Below are 21,531 nucleotides of genomic sequence, written 5' to 3'. Positions count from 1 at the left end.
AATGGAGTTTTGCAATGAGCCAGATGTATCATGACTAAGCACATGTCACTTCATGATAAATTCTAATCTAGTCTGAGATCAATCCCATTTGAGAATTATTTGTTTTTATAAATAATGGGAAATCAAACTCATTAATGACTTTCTGAAACATTTGTAATGATTTATAATAAACCATGTTCAAATAAACATGTCTGCTGCTTTGGTGATCACTTTCAAATTCAGAATAGTTCCAATCTATATAGAAAATGGCAAAATCAAATACTTTTCAACAATGCCTCTAAAAGTTGTCATCACACTATAAAGATGGCTATAATACTTGATACTCAGTTATGTGGTAAAGGTTTAAAAGCTATCTGTCTGAGGGGAAAGCTCTGATATTTGTAGTGTTTGCTCATGTCCATGGTGTAAATATTCCCACTGTGGCGAATTTCAAGCCATCCAAGTTACCTGCATATGGAATTACGAAGAAATGTATACAATCAGCTCTCAGGAGCCAGTGCCAGCCAGCTCTGGTGCACTACTGATTACACCCAGAAGACAGGTAAAGATCAGGTGGCAGATTCAGAGCCACAGAGTCATAAACAGACAGGAAAATGCCTGTTACCCAGGTTCAGTTATGCAAACCCAGCAATTTTAGACATCGCTGTCAACTTTGGAACATTGTTAAGAATAACTTTCTGTACAAAAGTGGATTGAGACCAAGATGTAATGCCTTTTTGATAAGACTTTTTACCACTGTTTTAAAAATTGGATCCTTAAGAAATAGGTAGTTTTCATTCAAAATTACGTATGTAAGAGATTCCCCTGCATGAAATTAGAGAGTGCTCTCTGACGGTCCAGCAATAGGAAGCAGAAGAAACAAGTGAATAGAGTGTCCTGTTGCTCAGCTCCTGAATGAAGAAAGCCCTGGAGATCTTAGCCAGCTCAGCGTTTTATAACTTTGAAGAAACAAAATTTTAGAGTTAAAACTTTGCCGCTATGGGCTGATGGGCTGTGTGCTGTGACCTGACTGCATTTTTTTTTTTTTTTCTTTTTGCACTGTTGTAGCACAGTCAAATCCTCTTCCTTACTTTTGGATCCTAATTGACCCTTGTTTTGAAAGAGCAGCTAAAACTACAATTCTGATATTTTATAGGAAAGACTCTGAAGATAAATTTGGTGAATAGTGACTTAATAGTCTTAGTTAATGAAAGTATTTATTCAAGCGTTTTATGGTGTTTGCTCGAATCAAAACACATACAAGCTCACACTCTTTTGAATACCAGTATTCCTTAAAAGTTTGCTTAAAATATCTCTTTCTCAGGCTAAGGATTTTTTTCTCATTTCTGGGAGGGAATGATCATTTAAATGTTACCTTCATAAGTCTTTTTTTAAAATAAATTTTATTGTGTATATTGTAGGCACACTGCATGAGGTTGCTAGATACATATATAGAGTAAAATAATTCCTCCCACCTAGTTGCCCATTTCCCCTTGTAGCAAGAGTAGCTATAATCTTTTGAACACTTTTTTTATTTCTCCTCTTTCCCTCCCCCTCCCATTTCCTTCTACCCTCTTTCCTCCCTCCCACCCCCAGCTCTTTTCATGAAGAATGAGAAGAAATAAACCCAGAAAGTGAATTACAATTGAAATACAAATACAGGAATTCCGGGGTTAAGCCTCATATGGTAGAGTTAACTTGGCCATTAGGATGTTGCATTTTAGACTTTTCTAATGAACTGACTACATTAGTATAAGGTAACCAGATGTCCTGCATTAGGCAGTGTCTGAGATTTCAGCTTTTTTTTTTCCTCTTGGCAATATTTTTTCTTCAAAAATTCCTACCAGGGCCACCCTGTTTAGTGGCTTATTTTGATTATAGAAATGCTAAAAAGCCTCCCTGACCAAGATTGTCTTCTGGGATCCTTGAAAGTGGGCATTTGATCTCAGATGAGCTACAATAGCACTCAGAAAGCTGCAGCAGCAGAGAACTAAATCAGTGACTTAGTGACACAGTCCCTAACCATGGCCTTCTTTTCCAGTGGGTAGAAGTAGAGAAAGGTGCTTTGCTTGAGAAACATAATGATTCTTTGCTTGACCGAATTTTAGTCAGGCTCCTGAACCTTCTCCTAGGCTCATCTATGTACATTTTTATAAAATCCAGCTTTCGCAAGAACCCTGCTAAGTTGGTTCAGCCAGAATCCCTCGTCCTCCTCATATGATCACGCTCTGCGTCTAAGCAAGTTCCTCATCCTTCATCATCCTCCAGGTAATGTTGATCACCTTGGCCTGCGTGCCGCAAGAGTCCTGGCAGGTTGGTTTAGCCGATCCCCTTTACCCGGGATGTTTTCTCTTCGTAAGTTCCATCCCCTGACCCCACCCTACTCCATGGCCGTGAACTCCCACTTGCCCACGCCGTGTTTACCCCGAGTTCTCTTTTCTCCTCTTGCAATCGTCCTGAGTAAAATCTGTTTTTACCACTTTAACTGCTGTCCAGCTCTGGTTTTTCTTTGAACAAACATGAGGGCAAGCAGCACCTGGAGCCAGGAGAAGAGGGAGGCTAGATAAGGAGGAAGTAATTATCTCAAGGAAAGTAAGGGAGCAGGAAAAGCCAAAGGCAACCTGGGCGCACTTGACATTTCTCACTGCCCCGTTGTTTTCAGAACTCACCTCCCCACCATTGCCTGGTCTTCCTTCTCTCTACCAACCCTCCTTTAGAAAAAGGAATTTGCTTTTACTGCTCAGGATAGTATTTATTTGCAAATCCATCAGGCATTTGTTCCTCTAATTTCCACAACCAGAGGAAATGCCTGTCCTGACTTGATTCATTCTCCATTCTCTGACAGTGCTCATCCACTGATTTTACACATCCTGCCTTGGATGGATTCCTTTTCTTTCTTTCTTTCCTTTTTTTTTTTTGAGACAGAGTCTCTCTCTGTTGCCCTGAGTAGAGTGCAGCAGCATCATCATAGCTCACTGCAACCTCAAATTCCTGGACCCAAGTGATCCTCCTGCCTCAGCTTCCTGAGTAGCTGGGACTACAGGCACACACCACTATGCCTGGCTAATTTTTCTATTTTTAGTAGAGATGGGGTCTCGCTCTTGCTCAGGTTGGTCTTGAACTCCTGCCCTTATGATTGACTTGATAAAAGTTAAAACTTGAGAAAAACTTTTTTGTGTGTGTCTTGTCATGAACATCAATTACTCCCTCATTTTTATATTGATGATAGCTTGTTTCTGTTTTTTTCATCTTTTCTTGTCCTATAATTTCATCTCACTTTGTTTGGGCTTTTGTAATATATGGTACTTTATGACTGGATGCTGTGTGGAAAGAGCATGGACTTTGCATTAGGGAGACAGAACCTCAGAGCCGAGCCCTGCCACTTGCTAGTTTACACATCGTGTGACCTTTGATGAGTTTCTTAACCTCCTTGTTTAATACTAGCATGTGTATTACAAGGACTTTATGATAATCACAGAAAATTTTGTACATGAACTAATAATGCATGCACGTGTGTGTATATAAATGTGCTTGTGCTTGCAATACAGTAGTGCTCTATAAAAGATGAATTTATTCAGTATAGTATATTAAATTTTTTAATGTGTTCATTTGTCTCCACCATTGGATTCTAATCTTCAAATGCGCATTAACAATATAGTATTTATATTGCATTCTCTCCACAGTGTTGGATTTGCACAAATTAGGTACCCTTTAAATGTTTAATTGAAGTTTTGAGTCCTTTCTTTCCTGTAAGAATAGGGTTTTTTAAAGACCTACACTTTCATGCTTGCTTTTCATTCTGTGGGAAAAAAACCCAAAAATAAATAAACAATAAATAAAGACCAATACTCTAAGATTTATACATACAGGTGCATATGAATTGATTTTCAAAAATAAAATATTTTGATGTAATATTTTTTCTTTTTTTTTAAATTAACTTTTAACCCGAAAGTCCCCAGCTTCTTTTTGCATCTTTTGGGCCAGATCAGAGGCTAGAAATCAAATGGGTGACAAGAAAATATTAATACAATGCTGGAAGGAGACTCGGCCATCTTAGCATCCAAATGTTTGCAATTTTTCAGTGTTGCTTCATCTGTAAGTGATTCCATTTTTGAGACCAGGAAGAAAGAAGTTAAAGGTCAAGGGAATCTAGTTCACTGGGGTAGTTTGTACCAATCAAGAGAACACAGAAAGCTGAGAGAAGCTGAAGGTCTTCCTGTCCTGGCTAAGTGCTCCAGATGGAAATCGATTTGTGCTAAAAAGGGGGTTTGGGATGGGAATGCAGGGAGGAACCCAAAGAAAAATAAATTCAGTTTGAGGTTGTAGTAAGGAAGAGGAAAGCTGAAATATAAAGCTGACAAATGCCAATAATAATTTGCATCTGTCCGTAGCTTGGTATTTGGAACTTAGAATGATCTAAGCAAGGGTGTTTTTATGCCATTCCTCTAATGCTCTCTATTTCTTACTGGTGTCAAGACCTCACTGATGTGAGAATTTACCCACCAGAGGTAATTTGTGGAAATTCCAGCAGCTTTGTTTGCCTAAGTGATACCACATCAAGGCTACATTACTGTGCCAAGCTCAGGAGACTGCAATGGCAAGAAGGGGAGGGCCCTGGTTTCCTATGTATGCACCAATGGCAAAAGCCCCAGCAGTCCTGAGCCATTCTAAGTATGATATATGTAAATGCTAACCTATAATATAGTATATCACCTATGTTACATATAAAAGTGAAAAAGTATTCTTTAAAGTATTCTTTAATTTCCCAGGGTAAATATTCCTGTTTCAAAATATAACTTCTGTAAGACAGAAATGAACAATAGTATTCTAATAATAATAGCAGAATACATTTTCTTCATTCATTCAGCATATTTTGAGTGGAAACTATGTGACAGACCCTGTAGCAGGGAAATAGCACTGAACAAGCAATATGTTTATAGGACTGACAGTTTAGCAGAGGAAGGTAAAAGATAATATGTATGATAATAACTTAAATAACAATATTAACAACAGTAATATGAATACATTGTGATCAGTATTATGATAAGGAGTTATGGGGTTATGCCCTCGATGCACAAGGCAAGCTAACATGGCAAGAATGGAATGCTTTGGCTACAAAAATAAAGGTGTGCTTCTTTTTCTTTGCTTTGAAAACTTTCAAGCAGCAGAAGAACAGGACCAACTTTGCATTTTGTAATGTCACCCTGTAGAGAATACATTGGGTTACGGATGGGGCACACAAGATGAAGTTAGAACTGTCCCCAGCAATTTGGTGGGGGTCTTCTAGAAGCTCAAATCCTTCCAAGCAGTGCAAAAACATCAAGGCATTCTGGCAGACCATTGCAGGACGGAATATGTATGTGCTAGTCTGTATATGGGAGTGTAGGAAGCAGGGTGGCTGTTAGGGCCTTGCTAAACCAAGGGCCATGGAGAGACACTGGTAGGATGGAGGAAACTGTGCTCTCTGGGTGCAGAGTAGTCAGGTGTTAGGAGTCCCTGCATGTTCTTGTCTGCATGCAGCGTGCCTCTCCTGCATCTGTCCACGTTTTGGCTTGTGATCATTTCAGACTCAGCAAATATAACTCTGCACTCCCGCAGGAGACTTTGCTTTCTGTTTTGCTGTTTGGGCTCATAACCCCCGATTTTCTGAGCAGGTATACAACCTGTTCGTCAGTTATAGAAATTTTCTTTTCTAAAATCAACAAAACTTTAAAAATGAAGCTTTAGGTTTATTAAGATAGGTGCAAATGACAACATACCTCACAGAGAAAATTTTGATAGAAAGTTATTTAAAATACATATCAGAACAAAACAGCCTATTTATTGAGGCAGAAGTCCAGATGTTAATAAAATTAACAAAATAGTCTCACTAGTCATTCCTGTCCCAACCTCATTTTCAAATTTAGGCATACCTTTTACATTCTTCATTAAGTTGTCATTGCACCTGTTTAGACACCATTTGTCAACTTCAGGATAACCGCTGCATTGCAGGTGGCAATGCATGTCCTCTGAACCATGGTAGATGCATGGCCAGACAGCTGTTGCGTGACTTCATGCCTAATCCTCTATATACGGATAGTGGAAAAATAATATAAAGGGAGCAGAAGGCCATTTCATTCTAGGAATGTCCTAATCCTTCAAGTTGAAAGTGATCATTGAGTAAAATGAGTTACTTGTAGTCTTAAAATAAAACAGAATTTCGGTATTCTGAAATTCAACTCTAAATGTTAAACCAGACTTTGGCCTTCATCATTGAGAGCATACCAAACGCTTGAAGGGTTCTTGCTTTGCTTTACTGCTTTTGATGATCTTTGATACTCAGAATCGCAGAGAATTATACTGTAAGTAATCACAGATGTAGTGTGAGAGAATGGTTTCTCATGCACACTGATACAGTTAGATTTGGTTTTTAATTTTTCTTTTGGCATGATATGTACCATAGGAATGTAACCAGATTCTAAACTCTAATTTTACTTGCTGTGCTTCCATATTTATTTTTTGATAACTGATGCATGATTTATGAATATGTATACTTTTCTCTCTATATATTATTGGCTCATATTTCCTTTCTTTAAAGTTTTAGTGTTATGTTGTTTGGTAAAAGACCTACTTTAATTTTTTAATTAAACTATATTTCATGTATTTGTGGTAATGTTTATTCCCTATGATAATCATTTATAATTAATGAAGTTAAGTTACAAAGTTCTTAATGAAATAATGTTTGAAATGACTTAATACAGTTTTAAAAACTGGATGTGTAAAAATCCTTGGTGAGAGCTTTTATCTCATATAGTCTGAATGAGTTCATTAAAAGCAAACTTCTACCTGAATCTGTAAGCCTATATTATTTTCTTCACATATTAATTTCCTTATTGTTTCATGAAAAAAAAAACTATCAAGTTTCTGGAAAGTTTATTGTAATTTTTGGTCTTCAGTAGTCTTAATTTATTTTTGTATAATAAACATAATGTATGCATTTTTGGCATAATCTTCATATAATGTTTTTAGATGTCTGTAGAAATATACCAGCATACAATTTTTTAATATAAAAGTATTTGTAAAATATACTAAGAACACATTCAAAGCAATGCTGCCTCCAAATCTTTTTCAAAGTAGAAAATATTCATACCAAGAATACCAACCATCTATTATGTCTTTCTGGATTCTTCTACTTTAGGATTTTCATGAAGCAAGGATGTTTTCCTCTATGTGAGGATTAAAGATAAAATGCCTCTCTCCATGATCTAACTTCTTCAGGCTACTTTCTTCAGTAGCATCTTTTCCCACTTCAACATTTGGTAAGGCAGCCTAAAGACAAGAAAGTATCTCCTGCAGGGATTGCAATTTTTGGCCTCCTTGGTAAAGAGGACTTCAAATAAAACCAGACTTGGTTATGAGCTCCCCATCCATTTTAATATAGCCTCTGCTGAATTCACTTGGAGTAATCTTTACTTTCATTTGCAAAGGAATTGTAATCTGCTGTACTTTATTTGTGGTTTCTGAGAATATTTTTTCTGTCTTCTACACTTTTCCCTTAGTATGATTTCCTCTGAGCCAGCCCGTCTAGCCTGGTTCTGGGTATAAATAGCTCCAAGTTCGGAGCACTCATGCCCTGCTCTCGCTGGGTTATGTGAAACTCTTTCTTGTGTTGAACACAAGAAGCCCATGATTATTGGTACCACAGATTCTCACATTCTTAATCAGTTCCACCTGGCCAATAAACAGTAAAGCCAGGACAGCTGCTCTTCTGTGTGGGTTTTCTACTTTATGGGTAATAAAACTGTCCTTGGTGTGATTTAGGAATCCCTTTGATGCCTGCTAGTTTACTGTATTGGTATTTCAGGGGTGTTGGCAGTCACCGGTGAGCCTTCACTACTGGCATCCCTGAGCTGTGGCAGGGAGGCAGTTTGGGTAAATCACAGGGGGAAACTCAACTGGTAAAGCATTTTCTTTCACTTAAATTTACCAAGGAAAAATTTAGAAGTGGCTTTGTTGAAACAAGAAAGGTCGAGGATGGTTGTATTTCTTTCAAACCTAGAGAAACGAAGCAAAGAAAGAAAGAAAGAGAGAGTAAAAAGAGAGAGGGAAGATGCGATGCAATTGTTTGAACTCCATGAAAATTCCAAACTGTTTATTTGCAATGGCATTTTGTTAAAATCATTGCTAGATATCAAGCTCCTACTCTGCAAGTTAAAGAAATGAAGCTGGGATAATGTTTAGCTTTTCTGTATTGAATTAGCTAGTAAGTAAAAATGTTCTCTGCAGATCTCAGGGAAGAGAGAATTATTAAGAACATTCTCATTCATCTCTTTTCCAGATTTGGGGTGTTTTTTATGTTCAGTGCTTGGTTTTAGTAATGTGGAAATGTCTTGTGTGGGGTGGCATTTATTTTTATTTTTATTTTTATTATTTTTTAATTTTTTATTTTTTTCTAACCAACTTGTGTAAAATATTTGAAATGGAAAAGACTGGTGTGGGAGATTAACCAATATCAGATCAGAAAAGATAAATAACTGATGCATCCACAAAAAGTGAATGTTTTGTGAATTCACTTATTGGTTGGCACTATTTATTTTGAACAATTAATTTTAACCACATTAACCACTAATTGTTAAGATTGGGACTTCTTTAGCCTTTGAAACAGTTTTGTTGCATAATGCCTTTCTTTGTATCAGTATTACCTAATCTTGCCTTTAATTAATTATTGCGGTCACTTCTTGAATGGAATAAATGCCATCAGCCTTATTATTCCCATCATTCCATTTTAATTATAAGCAATATTAACTGGCTACTATTTAAAGGGTTTAGGGAATGTTCTATAATATACAAGGGAGAACTCTCCGATCAGGACCTAGTGCATTATCAAATGCATGATTAACATTGGCATCAATATGTGTATTTTTAAAGATTCCAGTTTTCTCCTAAAGTACTTTTCCCCCAAATCAGTTAATTCACCTTAATGACTTTTTAAAATATTTGTATAGTTTTTAAAAATGTTAGGAAAGATTTATTAATCCATTTTGGAGATGGTGAAGTAAACTATTGGAGGTAGCACAGTATGCTAAAAATGAGCAGAATATCTGTGTGGGCATGGGTGTCATGTATGTTTGTGTGTCTAAGATTATCGATTCAACAAACATACCAAGCATTGATTATGCATGTGCTAGGTGCTGTGATAGATGCTGGAACTAAAAAAAAAAAGATGAATAAGACACAGTTCCTAGCCTGAGAATCATATAGTATAACAGGATGATATATTTTCAAATAAATAATTATAATAAAAAGTGATTGTAAGTGCCTGGGGGAGTTAAGAAAGGTTCCCTGAAGAGCTAACATTTGAATTGAGGATTGAGTGAATGAGGGTTTAGTAAGAGCAGAGAAGAGAAGAAAATTGCAGTTAAAGGGAGAAGTCTGAAAAGGCTTTGAGGAGTAAGAATACATGATCTGCCTGGAAATAACTGGAGTGCAGATGAGAAAGACTAGAAACAAGTTCTGGTGTTCTATCGCTTGGCAGGGTGACCATGGTTAACAATATTGTATTGTATGTTTCAAAATAGCTAGAAAGGATTTTCAGTGTTCTCACCACAAAGAAATGATAAGTGTATGAAGTGATGGATGTGCCTTGATTTGATCATTACACAATGTCTACATGTACAGACACATCACACTTTATCCCATAAATATGCACAACTGTTATGTGTCAATTAAAAATATAAAAAAGAAAAAAGGGAAAGGAAAGTAAATAAGGCAAAATGTTAAAAACTACTCACAATCTTACCTCCAGCTAATATTCTCCAGTTATTATTCTGGTATTTATTTTTCATTGATTTTTCTCCTAAGACTAGTCAGAGAACTATAAGGTCTAATTAATTTTTACTCCAATCTCTTTTTTCCTTGCATATGTACATCAGATTTGGTCTGTTAGCAACTTTTTGAAGCTAAGCACATTGTACACTAAAATATATTTAGAGTGTTTTTCACTTCTTGTTTCAAGATGAGACTATTATCTGTGTTCTGTAGGAAATTTCCCATACTTCTTCACTACTCTGCTTCAGACCTTAAAATGCAGAGTATTATTGGTCCCTCCAACATTTCTGGTTTAGAATTTCACTTGTCCTTTATTTATACTGGTAATGTTCAAAGGAATGGTTTTTTTTTTTTTAAACAAAAGTTGTCACATATTTATTACTGACCCAGCTTATTAGTACAGAGCATATAAACAAAGAGAAAAATCACTTTTCCCAATGAAATGTGTCTGTCCGGATATGAGTGACATTTCTAGCTTGATATGATAAGATGATAGTGACCTTGATACAGCATAAATATGTGTGCCATTATATCATGTACAATCTTTATAGACCCAGCTTGGTTCTTCTCCAATGTCTCCTCTTGGAATTGTACCTGATTTTATTGCCAGTTTTCATTTGAATCCATTGGGGAATGGGACGATTTGCTTCTGTTTCTTGGCCAGAAACCTCTTGATTCTGAAAGTCCTGTGAGAAGACATGGCGAGAGAGAGTCAACGGGACGCAGCACGATGGCAGACGAAGGGAGGAAAAGAGGAATGGTTTTTTAATGCAATTCTTTTATGAAACTCCAATATAGAAATCAGATAAAATTTTTTATACAAAGGTGTATTTTATATTCATATAATTCATAAATTCATATATTCATTATATTCACATAATATGCTTATTATAAATCTGTTAATAAAAATAATGAAATCATTTTAATTGACAAAAATTTGAAAGATATATTAGAGAAAGTGCTTATTATCTTATATACATTAATACCAACCGTAGCATCAAATTGACTACTATATTATTTGATTTCACAACATTGAGAAAATCCTGATTCACACATCAAAGTACTTAGAAATAGTATCAGTGGTTTTTGTTTGCTCATTTGTTAGTTTTTAAAACAACTTGCTTTGAAGTTTCAAGATACTCTTCATTTAAAATGATCCAGAAGCTCAGAAAAGTTGCCAGAAATTTTTGCTCAAGATGATGGAGCAAACTCTAACATGTGAACTGAACCTATTCTCATACTATTAAATATTCGATTGAGAGGTGGTTAATGGATTTCTTGGCCAGTCTAAGCTATCATTGTTTCCTGGAAAATACTCTTTCAAATGCATTTTTCATAATAAAACTTAACAGTAAAATAATATGTATCAACTAAAAAACATAAATGTAATTTCTTCTTCTTCACTCTGCCTAATATTTACTTATTAGCTGCTCTGGCAAAAGGGCTTATGAGGGAACAGGTTGGTTAATATTTGCCATCAGTCTCCCACAGTATATAGATAACTGAAAGTATTTTAGAATAGAAGAGTGAGAAACGTACCAATTCTCAAGCTGAATGACAGTCTCCAGAGTCATGGTATCACATGACCACATACCTCATTCTTCCAGGATTATGATGTTTGGTCATATGAATTCTCTATGCATATATGCATTTATTAATAATGTTTACCTGTTTTATTTAAAAGTACTAGAAATCACAAAGATTTTGGTAGTTTGACACTATTTGATCACAACTGGCATAGGAAATTTCTTACATTTACATAAAGTCAACATTTCAGCTGGTTTTAAATAAGAAAATAATTTAGGCACTGATAAAATTGGATTTTAGTTAATCTTAAGTGTGAGTGGAGGAAATATTTTATCATGGTGTTTGTCCATGTGAGTTAATATTTATAATACTTTTTCTCACTTATTTTTCTATGGAAATACAATTTATTCAAGCACTAATAAATCAGTGTATCATCCTAATTGAAACTTAGCAACTGAGAGACACTCAGATGTCCCTTCTCCCCCATATTATGCATGCCTACCTCATTCATTCTTGAGGCAGCCAAAAAGGGGAAAGAAAATATCAAAATATCATTTGAAATGCTAAACATTTTAAATTTAAATTAACACAGAATAAGATTTTTGATTTAGGAAGCAATGTGGGATACCACTGATGAATACCTTGCTGGGCTATTGGAGTGCTCTTTTTTTCCATGAAGAAGAAGAATTTTCTGTGGAAAATTTAAATATTTTAACCTGTATTACATTGGAGGAAACATTATTTAAAAAACAATAAAAACAAGTTATTCATTCTACCATGAAAATTCACATTAAAAAGAGTAAATGCCAAGCCATAGCTATTTCAGTCCTTTAATGTAGTGTGGACATAGCTTTGAGTCTATGTCTGGGCAATAAAGTTTTAACATTAACTCAGTTAAAAATAAATTCATTGAAGTCATAGTTTATGGGATTATATATGATATGAAATCTTGTTTACTTAAATTAATGTTTCCTTTTACAGTTGACTATTTTACTTCTTGTAGATGTGGTGCTTTGCCAAATGCATTGTTTCTTGATTTGGGCTAGATATAGATGTCCTTCCTCCCAAATAACAATTCACTGTAGCTCACTTTACCTTGTACACAAGAAGGGCTTATCCTGCCTGTTTTGCACCGCTGCTAAGTGGGTGGGATAAACCCGGAGTGAGGAACTCTAATGACTGGAACTCTGAGGAGCAATGATTCTTCTTCCTGCATGATTTCAGAGCCAAGAGAACCTGTGAGTGGATACATGGCAAAGAGAGCATCCCAAGACAGATGCCATGTTTGGTTGGTTTTCTTCCATGAGGGGAATGGCCCGGTTACAACCAGAGTTGTAGCTGTGATAGTATTTGCATGGGCTGCAGAGATTTCCTGAGCCCCCAGCAGCATCCTTGGGGTAGGTGTGCTGGGGGCCGTGGTGTGCATTTGAGTTTAGTATATGATGAATCTGAAGGAATTACCAGTCAGCCATTTCCAAAACTATCATATTTTTCCTTGTGACTCTCTGAATGACCTTAGATGTATCCATAATGCTAAAATAGATAGGAAGCCCACTTTTAATTTGCTAATATGTCAACCAAACAAATCATTAGGAATTTTCACAGGAGTCTCAGCAAGAGAAACTGCTTAGTAAAATCAGCTGTTCTCCCTGCTTCTCTTCTTTCTTCCACTGTCTCCCCTTCGCACAGTATCACTTATCACCTTTTAACACACTACATGATTTACTTATTTTTGACATTTTTGTCTGTGTTCCCTCCACCCCTCAGAAGAATGGGAACTCCAAGAAAGCAGAGATCTTTTTGTCTCTTTTACTCACTGATGTATCCCAAGCATCTAGAACAGTGCCTGGCCTGAGTAAATGTTCTCTAGATATTTTTGGAATGAGATGGTTTGAAATTGAAACCTCAAAAAAATTTTAAAATATATCCTTTTCTTTGCTTACCACCAGTACACCAATGACTTCCAGATCTCTACTTTTGTCACACTCTTGCTTTGATTTTTAGACCCTTGTTACAAACTTTGAGGAAGGTTTCAGAAATGTCTAGCAACTACTGATAACTGGCTAAAACTTTGTAATTCAACTGTAGTAGTTTATAGATCTTAAGAACAAGACCATGCTATGATACAGAAATGGATTTGAAACCTAGTTTTGTAGCTTTGAATAAGATATTTAAATTCCCTGAGACTGTTTCTTCACCTTTAAAAGTGGTCTATTTAATTTGGGGGGTTTTGCGAATAAATGATCTTACTTTGCATGTGACACACAGTAAGCTTTCAAAGAATGGTAGCTGCAATGAAAAGGAATGATTATTCTGGTAGTTGGAACTTCTATATTTTAACACTACTGAAACCATTTCAGTTCCCACCACCGTGACATGCCAATATCACCCTATGGAGAATCAGTATAGAATTTGCTTTTCTCCAGCTATCTCCCACTATCAATGTCAGATAAGAACTGTGCAGAAAAGAAGTGATTCTTTATATGAATCAAGGATCACTTTGTCATTTCTTGTGAATCATGAAGTAAATCACTTGAGAAGATACTGTTAGTTATAATGACTTCTGTTGGAAAAGAAAGAAAAGGTAGAGTGTTTTTCTACTATTTCACATCCCAGGCAAATTCTTAAATGCATTCAATTTCTTTGAGTAAAATTCATGGTAAATAAGCAATTTCCTGACAGATTGTTTTGATCATTTTTATCTCCCTAATTTGTTCTCAGAGTGAGTTCTAAAGGCTTTACTTTTACATATGGGACCAGAGCGTGAGCACTTTGAATGCCATGTGAGCTGATACAGATTCCAGGCTGCAGTCCCTGAGTAGCCTTCACTTGTCCCTCAAAGCCACCGACACTTGTAAGAACGAGTCAGAGTATTCCTGGAAGTGACTCCCTTCATGCTGTCAGTAGCTGCAATGTGATCTTGGGCAAGCCACTTCTCATTTTTAAAATTATTTTTAATGTCCTTTCAAGCTCAAAAATGCTATCCTCGGGAGGTAATGTTTGCGGTCTTTTTGAAAACTCAATGCTTTCCTAGGACAAGCATTAGTATATAGTGATCTTTACCTTAGTATGAAAAATGAGTATTTCCTAAGCCCTTATTTACATATAAATAAGATAAAACAGGTAATTGGTGTTTATTAAACTATGATGACATTTGTTAAACTCTCCAGGTTAAGGCCAAAATAGCCTGGGAAACAATTAGTAAGAATTGAGGAAAATCATATCTTGCAATGCCATTTTCTCCAAATTTTCTCTTTTTTTAATAGGATACTATGTATTACAGATGGGGCTTCACTTTTTCTTTCTCTTTTGTCCACCATTTCAGCCTCATAGTATTAATTAGGCATGACAGGCACACAGCTTAGGTCCTGGTATCTTTTTTAAAGGCCCTCTGAAAATATTTGAGTGCTTAAAACAAATGGTGTGTTCCATAATCCAAAAAAAACACCATAAAACTAACATTGATAAATGTTTAATGAAATGTCTACAAAACATAATATTAAGTTGACTTCATTAATTGTTAAAATTAGTATTCATAAAATTTTTATGATATTTAGAAATAAAGTATAATTTGGATTTCCCTTTTTGTAAGAATTTCTGAATATGCAAGATGATTATCATAAAGTTGTAACAAATTGTAAATTCAGTGAGAGGCCTAGCCAAAGAATTTCAGGAGCAAAATTACAAAAAAGTCCTTTCATAATTTTGTACTGACAAAAAAAAGTTCTACTCAGCCACAAAAATCAATGGTGATCTAGCACCTCTTGTATTATCCTGGATAGAACTGAAGCCCATTCTACTAAGTGAAGTACCACAAGAATGGAAAAACAAGCACCACATGTACTCACCATCAAATTAGTATTAACTGACCAACACTTAAGTGCATATATAGTAATAACATTCATTGGGTATTGGGCAGATGGGAGGGGGAAGAAGGGGATGGGTATGTATACACCTAATGGGTGTGGTGTGCACCCTCTGGGGAATGGACAGGCTTGAAGCTTTGACTCAGGTGGGGTAACCTAAATATTTGTACCCCTGTAATATGCTGAAATAAAAAAAAATTTTTTAAATAAACCTTACATATAATTTGAGTATATTTTAACACATTGTGTGCTAAGTATACAAATCAAATAATAGCAGTAAGTAACACTTATTGAATGTTCACTATGTGCCAAATATTGCTCTAAGCTCTTATCCATTATGGATGTGCCATTGGTTCTTCTCTCTCTCCCTCTACTCCATACCTAATCAGTTTCCAGCCCGAAATTTTACCTGCAATTTTCCTTAAATCCATCCAATTATTTTTCTCTCCCTTGCCACCTGCCCCTCCCCCAATCCAGGATGCCAGGCTCCCTTGACTGAACTACTACAAAAGTCCCCCTGCATCCTCTCCTGTGTCCCCAGCTCAGTTTCCAATGGTAGAGTGATCCCATAAAAGGGAAAGTCTGCTCTAAGCCCTTTGGTCATTCCAATTACTATTATGATAAAGTACAAAATCCTAAACATAGCGACTATTTTGCAACTAGCCTTTTCTGGGGGGCCTCTCTTTATGCTCTAGCCAGAGGAATGAGCATGTCATGGTGGCCTCCTCCCTCGGGGACCAGGAGAGAGGGCATGAGGATTGCTTAGGAGGGGCGTGTCTGATATAGGCAGGCATTGGGAGTAGAGTAAGACCTACATAGACCTGAGGTTACTGTTAAGGGAGGCGTGAGTTCCCCTTACAGGGAGAGGAAGAAACAAGTGTTTATGGAGACGCAGGGCCTGGCTAGGTGCTTGACAGGCACTGTCTTACTGAACACTCAGAACAGCCAGTGAGGTTGACATTATGATTGTGCGCACAGGTGAGACACTCAGGGCAGCATAGCTCATGAACGTTAGAACTGGGATTTGGAACTTGACTCCAAAGCCAGTGTTTTATTTCACTCATCACACTACCTTGCCTCGCTGTTTGATCACTGTTATAACCCCCCACCTACCACAGAGCTACAGAGCCTCATGACAGCAAGTATTACTCAATAAGTGTTGGGTGAATGGAACTCCAGAGTAAATCACCTCTAGTCTAGGGGCTTCTCCTTTGAACTAATGAGATGGTTTTTGCAGAGGCAGAATGACATTCCACATATATGTATGTATATGTATTAAACATACATGTACACATACAGCTATATTCTAAAGGTTTGAGACCACATTGGTAGACTACCACTATGGATAAATCTGAGGTCTATATCTATATCTATATATTATTTCTTCCAGCATGACTGCTATGAATAGTTGTTTTCTTAGACATAAAATTTGGTAATTTTCTGAATACAATGACACAGTATTTCCATGGCTTTTGAAAGTGCCAGGGTACATTGTTCTGTTTAGTTTTTATTAGCATGTATATGTAAATATTTTTAAATGCTCACTCGAGCAGAGGCAGGTAACAACTTGGAGGCTTGCCTGGCAGCTGCATGCCACCAGCCAACCAATTTCTCATGCCAAAAGCTTCTCTCCATGCAGGGGCAGCCGCGTGGCCAGGTGACAGCCACTTGTGTGAGAGGTGGAATGTCAGCCTCCGTCAGAGTTTCCACAAGCTCATCTATAATTCCATTTTCCTTTGCTGCTTTCTCTATACATAGTTTTAAAAATCTGTTTCAAGATATAACAAAGACGTATGACCCTTTTAGATCAGTTCTTTGACTAAAATAGAAAGGAGAGATGGCTTCAAACTGTCCTCTCCAGCATTGTTTCCTGAATTTTTAAGTCAATAACTGAGAATATTTGTTAGTACAAGCTACTTATTCTCCCTGTAAAAAGTTTTCAATGCAGATCTTTTGATTATATTTTATTCCCAATACATCAGAATTCAGCAAATAAAACATCTCATTTCAGATTAGACACAGGACTAGAGGAAGGGTATGGCTGCTCAGAGAGTGAGTATAGGCACTGAGCTGGTGTGACGGGAAACATCGTGGATCTGCACTTTGATTCCTGCTGCCTGGATCTTACCTTTCCCGCCTGAATCAGGTACTGACAAAACTTCTAGCTCACTAGAAATGACGGCCACAAACTAGACTCTTCTGGGATGGGTGAGAATAGTTAAACGGAAACTGTGATGTTCTCCAGGTAAATGCATGTTTGTGGAAAGGAATGTGGAGCAGGGAATGGGATTCCAAGGAATACACACCTGGATGGAGTCATCTTGTTCTGCTGTTTTCTAGCATGTTCCTTTGACCAAGTTTTCTAACCTCTTAGATTTCTCACTTAGTCTCTCTCACACACACACTCACTCACAAAAGATACAGGTTACAGGACATAGTACATTAAAAAACAAAAACAACAACAACAATAACTAAGATTGCTCGTATCTGTCCTACTTAAATATCTTAGTTAATTTGAAGGTCAAATGATGTAATGTGTGAAGACAATAGTAATAAGTGTTAGTAGACACTCACTTTGAGTAGAGACTCATTTTGTGCCAGGCTGTTCTATAAGCTTTGCATGTGTTCACTTATTTAATTCTCAGAACAACTCTATGTGGCACTTACTAACAATGTCACCAGTTCACAGAAGGGGGAACTGAAGCACAGGATGTCTAAGTGACTCACTCAAGGTTATATTATTGGTTAGCAGAGGAGCTAGGATTCAAATGCAGCCCGTCTACCTCAAGAATCTGTTCTGGTAACCTCTGTGCTATACTACTGTTCTTTTTCCTTTTTTTTTTTTTTTTTGAGACAGAGTCTCACTCTGTTGCCCAGGCTAGAGTGCCATGGCGTCAGCCTAGCTCACAGCAACCTCAAACTCCTGGGCTCAAGCAATCCTTCTGCCTCAGCCTCCCAAGTAGCTGGGACCACAAGCACACGCCACCATGCCCGGCTAATTTTTTCTATTTTTAGTTGTTTGGCTAATTTCTTTCTGTTTTTAGTAGAGATGGGATCTCGCTCTTGCTCAGGCTGGTCTTGAACTCCTGAGCTCAAACGATTCTCCCGCCTCGATCTCCCAGAGTGCTAGGATTACAGGCATGAGCCACCACGCCCGGCCAATATACTACTATTCTTAAAAACCTACGTAAAGGTATAAAGTGGTCTATTCATGAAGCGTATTACAAAATGATATATTTTGCATGAAGATGGAATTGCTGGAAAAGGGCAAGTTTTAGTTCATCTTGGGGGTTTATGGTCACTTGATTATTTTAGCCTAAAATCATCAAATTAGATATTAGATGGCTGTATTAGGATAATCTAAAAAATATTCTAGCTACAGAGAAGTCCAGATTATATTCCAGGTGTTTTGTGAAATATTAAGAATAGCCTTGTACTTGGCTTTAGCTATAAAAAACAAAAATGTTTTTCTCATACTTTTTTGTGTACCCTCTTGGGAGAAAATTAAAGAAACACTTCTTTTGTAACATAGAAATTATATTGTACTAGTTTGGAAGGTTGGTCTCATCCTTTGATTATTACTTCCTTAATAAAATAAAAATATACATAGTTTGTCTTAAATCTCCTTTTCATTTCTGACATTCCCCGACCCATAGTCAGGGGACACGCCTACTGTGGATGACTAAGAATTTCTCCTACTTTGTGCCAATTTGAAAAGGAAAACTATTAGTAAAACTGGGCATCTCCCAAATTCTTACAGTATTTACTTGCCTGAACTTGCTCTTTCAGGTCACCAATACTTTTGGTGACATTGACAGATGAAGTAGCAGGTGATTCCCAGGGATAGATATCTTGTTCCAAATCTAATTGATTGTGGCACAAAGGCCTTTTATGTATCCATCCCATGACCAAAGGAGAGGTAAAGAGATTATACCCTCTGCTCTCACAGTATGTGGGAAATCTGTGTTTGAGGAACCATCCACACTGGGGATGAATGGGTGGGTAGGGATTGGAAGTATGATTGTTTATATCTCTCTCTTAACTTTCCTTTTTGGATAAAGAACATTAATTAGATATGAACTTACTAGAATGTAGTATGTGCTATAGAGAAAAAGTATGTCTTGTCATGAGTACGGGCTCTAGAATTAAATTCATTAAATTCAAATGATCTTTTATTTCTTCACAGCTATGTATCCATAGGCAAGTTACTTAATAACTCTGGGCTTTAGTTTTCTCATCTACCAAACAAGAATAATGATAGTAGCCATTTCATTGTTTATTATTATGATTATCAGTTAATTCTTATAAAACAGAACAGTAACTGACACATACTAAACCCTCAATGAATGTTAGTGATTACTATTATTAGCAGTAAAGAACACTATTATTTATTCTTCCTTTTATTCCTAGCAAACTCCTACTCACTCTTGAATATTACATTGTTCCTTCCATGAAATCTTCTCTGACAGTCATTTGCTCCTCCTTGGAACTTCTGTATTAAATTTTCCACTACCTTGCAAGAATATGCTTGTATATTTTTAATCTTTACTAGCTTTTGAACTCCCAGACATCAGAAATCATTTATTAATAATTATATAATTATTTTAGGGAGCAAAGCCTAGTACAAATAGTATATTAGGCATCTGTGATTAGTAAATAAATAAAAATTGAGAGGATGCTAAGATATAAAATGGCCTTTGCTGTATTTATTATCTACTCTTGGTTCTAAGTATACACTGCCAAGTTGAAGTTCATTGTCAGAATCCATTATTGGCAAGAGCAAGGCAACTGAATTATCCTAAAGAAGCTTATCAGAATCCCAGTAAAATCGAATGCATGGTTATGGAATTATACTTACTTCTGGAAGAATGATAGAAGGCCATACAAATTATAAAAATCATAACTGGTCTCCCTACCTCTAATCTCAATTCCTTTTAATAATTTCTATTTTGTTCTAACAGATTATTTTTTCTAAAGCACTGCTTTCAACAGTTTTCCTGATCTCACATTTAAAATCTTTCCTAATACCTAGTGAAAATTGTACTAGCTAAATTTTTGAGTGGTTGTTTGGTAGCAGGTACTGTGCTAACTAAGGATTGTCACTCGTTGTCTCATACAATCAACACAGATGATTATGTGTGGTTTTGGCTCTGGAGATGCAGATGCAGCAATAATCATGAAAGACAATGTCATTATTTTCGAGAAATTTATATTTGAAGGCAGAAGATAAGTAAGTAATAAGCAAATACAAGACAGAGATAAGTACAATGAAGAAAATGAATCTGAAGGAAGAGCTGGCTGGTGACGGCAGATGGCAACGTTAGTTTGATGACGGTGGTGGGGAGGGAGCAAGGGAGGGCATTTCTGAAAAGACTGCACTTGAGGCAGGTTGGTGAGAGCTGAAATAATGAGGCAGCCATGAGACAATACTGCAGCTAGAGGCAATGGAAGTGGAAAGACTTCCCTAAGCCTGGCACGACTGAGGAAGCAGACACATGGACAGCGTGGTTGGCCCATTGGGATTGGGGGTGACCAGATTATATGGCACCTTGCTGGCCATAGAAAGAAGCTTTGCAGTTAGTAAAGTGCAATGGAATGTCATAGAGAGACGTTAAGCAGCAGGGAGAAATATCTGCTTTATGTTTTAAAGAATCATTCTACTAAAGAAGTAATTGCAGTAGAAAAAGAGGGGAAGAATGGAGAAACATTAGTAAACTATTGTGGTGATCCAGAAGAGAGATGGTACAACACATTCCAGGGCAGAAGTGATAGAGATGAAGAGAGGAATAAAACCCAAAAAACCAAACAGGATGTAATTTGAGGAAGAGCTAATAATAGAATGTACTAATGAGTTGTAGATGAAGGATGATGAAAAGAGGAGAATTACACATGATTCCTAGGTTTTTGGCATGAAATCTGAGTAGCCAGTGGAGCCATTTACTGAGGAAGGGAAGCCTTGGGAAGGAACAGAGAATAAAAAAATTAATACATGGATTCAGGTTTTAAAGAGATAGAAATAAGTACTTACTTAGTTTTTCACTTACTTGACATCTAGTTCCACAAAGGATTTGAAGCATCTTACCATGGGGACACATATTATTTTATAAATAATGATAAAATATACCTAGAGAATAAGGAAGAAGGGAAATGTAAGCAGAAGTAGAAAGTCAAGTCCAGGGTAGAAAAGATACATACAGGTGATTAGACTTTAAGTAGTTACTACTATTCAGCCTCAGATTGGGCTCTGAGGAAAAAGTGAGTCTTGGTCAGTCACTTAATTTTTATTATCAGGTAAGAGGAAGCATAACTATTCTTCAGAAGAGGCAAACTTTTTCAGGTCTTAAATTTTAAA

At 36.6% G+C, this 21,531-nt stretch overlaps 1 pseudogene; it reads right to left on the bottom strand.

Moving 5' to 3' along the window:
- Positions 1-10,331: 10,331 nt before the first annotated feature.
- Positions 10,332-10,486, bottom strand: LOC123640667 (annotated as a pseudogene).
- Between the last annotated feature and the right edge of the window lie 11,045 nt (positions 10,487-21,531).

Source organism: Lemur catta, chromosome 6 (assembly GCF_020740605.2).
Source record: "Lemur catta isolate mLemCat1 chromosome 6, mLemCat1.pri, whole genome shotgun sequence".
NCBI lineage: Eukaryota > Metazoa > Chordata > Mammalia > Primates > Lemuridae > Lemur > Lemur catta.
The sequence above is the reverse complement of the archived record's forward strand: the minus strand, read 5'-3'. Positions and strand labels throughout refer to the sequence as shown.